The following is a 4,386-nucleotide window of genomic DNA, read 5'->3' on the forward strand; positions in this document are numbered from 1 at the left end:
TGATTGGTTACACTACACTTATGACCATCGCTAAGAGAAAAATATCAAAGCTCTCGATAAAGCGTATCACTGCAATTATTGTAATTCATTTCCAGAGGAGGGAATTACCCTCCGTGGCAACACATATAGAGATTCCACGATTTTGTAGCCAGGAAAATTGATGGGCATGTACAAATTAAACATCCAAATATTTGACTTCATCTGGAGCCTTTATGGTAGCTCTGTCCACCAGTGGCGCAGCGAGGGGGGGTTTTGGGGGATAAAACCCCCCCAGAGCTAAGAAAATTTTTAACGTTTAATCCATTTCACTTAATTGGATTAATACTACTTGCAGAATAGTGTAAATATTAATTAAATATCCCTCCGAAAGTCGTAAAAATCACCACTTTTTAAACGTTTATCATGAAAATTTTCTGAAGCAGTGCCCCCGCATCTCCCGTTTACCCTGGTGGGTATACCACACCCCCAGACACCCCAGTATAGGGTGGTTTCCTGTTATTTTTTATTGCCTAAATCGAAAGATTATTACTCCTGGAGTACGCATTTCACCGTCTTAGATTTTTAAATGACGATATCTATTTTAGCGATTGAACAAAAAGTGAAAATTTTCAAGCGCGCAGAAACACGACGGCTAAGTAGGAATGCTGGGAAAAGCTCATGTGACTTCATTCTGGTTCCCGTTTCCGCCGTGTGAGGTGACCTTGGGGCGAGGCTTTGAGCACTGATACGACGCAGGCTGCTAGCAGGTAGCAGAGTACGCTGCTAGCAGGTAGCGCTTGGCTAAAATAAGCATTATTATTGCCCTATCAAACGAAGGAAACTTTCCGAACTTAGGCAATTTTAATGGGTTATTAAGAGATGTTTCTCTGAGCCCTTCGCCACATGCATGCATTGGTAATCTCAGACGATGTAAAACTCCTGACTACTCGCATAGAAACTAGGTCCCTGTGGCGTCACGTGGTGTGGCATCGCATGGGCGCCAATCTGGCCTTTTTCAAATGAGTTTAAAATTGACCATTAACATTCGTCTAAACTGGGATTTCTAAAACCAAATAATTTTTATAATATGAATACACTAATGGTGGGTAAGGAATCGCAATCAATGCCTTTCGTTTTCTTTGGTGAAGGAAACTACCCTATTAGTTGTGCCTAAACCCCCCCCCCCAGCCTTAATTCCTAGCTACGCCCCTGCGGTCCACAAAGTATACGTTGGGATAGTTGAACGTCCCACGCAAGGAATATATTACCGTGTGTTTTCCCAGATTTAGTTCTTTTTTCTCTCTTTGCTCCCCGCATGAACGTGGATTTGGTGCAAGGAACGTTGTATAGGAGAGGACTTGCAAGCAAAGTCCCCACCTATTTAGCGATGGATGAATGCACTACCATCTTCACAAGTACCAGTTCTTCCAATTTATTTATGGTCCCTACTTAAACTTCACAGCCCATTTGGGGGCAAGGGTGAAAAATAACGCTTACTTATGAACTAACGCGGACTTATGAACTAATATCCTGAAAGTGTGCTGAAAAATTCTTTTCGTCAGTTTATACGTGGTAAGTAGTTCCTTTCGTACACTGAACAGTATTTTTGGCGAAAATTGATGAAAAAGAGTACCTAGAAGAATTCAAACGGGTGCGAAAACAGGAGGGACGCGGAATTGTGGGAAATTGCATCACATGTCATACCAAGTAGCTGCCCAGACGGCACAGAACCCCCCCCGTATCTAATTCGTATGTTGGTAGTACCCATTGACTACGGGGATACTAGGCCGCTCCGTCACTTTTCGGTAATGGATAATATTCATTCCCGGCCTGTCGACGAAGCGCGTACGTAGCATGTGAATGTCCGCTATGAAGCGCGTTCGAAAGGATACGGAGCGCGCAGGAACACAGCACTTAGGCTAATCTCATATCGATTAGGTCGAAAATTAGATATATCGTAACTGGCACAATCTAAAAATATATCGAACGCAGCACAATCGATAACTACCTACCATGGCCCTTTTACACCCTTGGCCCTTTTATGAGGCAGGAAAGAAAAAAAACCACAGAAATACATTACCGATATTATTTATTTTCTTTAGTCAATCACAATAATATTTCCAATTTTCTCTTCTAACCCACATCTAATTTGGCGAAACAATTACTCATATTCTCTTTCGAAAAGAAAATTATTTACATGAGGACCGGCCGATACACAATAACTATCTTCAATACCTTCTCCGATGAACGTTCACTATCACAGCATCCACTTGCACAAAACAAATCCACACCCACTTTAGATCTATATGTCACTTCTGCCACGATGTCTTTCTTCTTAACGACCGGTTACTGCGAAGCAATGGCACCTTCCTCCAATCTGGGTGCCTTCAATTCAACAAGAATTTTCTCCCCGTCTTCTCGTCCAAGACCACAGATTATTTTCTGATATCACAAGGTGTGATGTGAAGCTCGCACACCTGAAACTAATAAATAATAAAATACAATGTAACTTACTAGGCCACATCTGTCGTATTATTGATAATTGTCACAGTTATTGTATAAAGGTAGGGCAATAGTCACAACACACTTATAGAGAACAACTCACTAGTGTACTTCCTTTATTAGAAAACACGCACTGATAAACATTGTAAAACAAAACACACACTAGAATAGTGCTACCAACCCTACTCATACAAAATTATCCACTGAGGTTATTGCCAACCTAAAATACATTCCAACAACATCATTTCCAATTTTTGGTATCTCTGCATGAGAAGTCAAATTACTAGGCTCGTTAATATAGTAAATAGTTGTATACCTGAATATTTTTTTCAAACTATAGCATAAGGTAATTTGAAATGATGAAAGCCGACGTATAACAAACCATTGGGCTAAGAAACAATTTTCGATTCTATAAACTTGGCTGCTAATTCCTATTTTCTCCTTTAGCCACACGTTTACCGAATGAATTAATGCAAAAAAGACAACTAAAATGCAAGAATTTTTGAATGAATTGCTGCTATAAAATTTTGAATCACCATTTTCAGTACTGAAGTTATGCATCAACATCCCGACGCCACTAACTTAAAATTACATCCAAATAATTACAGCGAGAAAGAGTACATACCTTACTGTTTCTCGTAGGGGTGAAATGTTTTCTTCTTATCGCCCAAATGCACTTCTTCTTCAACTCAGGATCTTTTTGCGAGCTAAAACTTGAACCATGTCCCGGAGTTGCCTATACATCCCGGCAATACACACACGAAAGGCATTTTTAACAAAAATATCTCACAAACACGTTTCTGAAGCCCAGTGAATGAAATTAAAGAATAAGGAAAACTTCACCATTACCAAACACTCTATTTTTCACCAACTTAACGACAAAAATCCCTGAAATGTGGTGAGAAGTTATACGTAAACAACGCGATCTCCAAAGGCATGTGCAGTAGGGCGGATCGCAAAAAGCGATTTTTTTCAAATCCATCTGGCCCAATGAAAAAAAGTTGTGGGACCGATCAAAAATAAGGCCTGAAAAATTTGAGACCTGTACGTGAACCCCTGACCCTCGCTCAAATGCAATTTAGGGGGGGAGGGTCAAAATTCGAAAAATATAATATTTTATGGTCATTCCCTATAGATTTTGCCGAGTTACTGCCCTTTAAGAGCAAAAATTTCGTGCATTTTGACGTATCTGCCACCGTTTAGCCACAAAATGCCTAATTTGAGTCCGCGCCCGCGAAGAAAATATTACAACGCCCGCGCAGCGTCGCGGATACAAGAGCTGCTAGCCGATCCCGTCCCCTCCCCGCTCGCTTCTCCCCCTCCCATGCCTCGAATGCAGCAAAATTCATCTCGCGTGTGCTGCTAGGAGGGCGTTTATCTTTGATAATATAAATCGGAAGATGGTAGAAGGTAAAAAACGGCGCGTAGTGAGACGACTTATCCCTTATTTGGCGCCTCGTCGGCATTAAACAAATCGATGTTACCAACTTTTAGAGAAGTGATGAAATAATTTTAGACCTGCGCACGCAGGAAAGGAGGCTACGGTCTATGAAGACGCCTCTCGAGTGGCTATGAAGGTGTGCGAACTATGGTGACGCGCTTCTCTTCCATTATGAATGCGACTAAATAGATTTAGCGGTACCACAGGAAGTACTAAAACTTACGGAAAATCTAATACTACTAATAGGCCAAAAGTAGGGTTTTATTGAAGTATAAGACTCAAACAATTTTAAAGGAACATTTTAAATTATGCGATATTTTTGCGTGTAAGTGCATGGAGGAGCATAAGGTTCCCCCAATGAGAAGTATTTTGAGAGACAATCTGACGAAGAGAAAGATGATGGCTGCTGGATTGAACCCTAAAGAAACTCGACAACTTAGGAAAAAAGGGAATCGTAGGCGAGC

The sequence above is a fragment of the Ischnura elegans genome, chromosome X (genome assembly GCF_921293095.1).
Source record: "Ischnura elegans chromosome X, ioIscEleg1.1, whole genome shotgun sequence".
Taxonomy (NCBI): domain Eukaryota; kingdom Metazoa; phylum Arthropoda; class Insecta; order Odonata; family Coenagrionidae; genus Ischnura; species Ischnura elegans.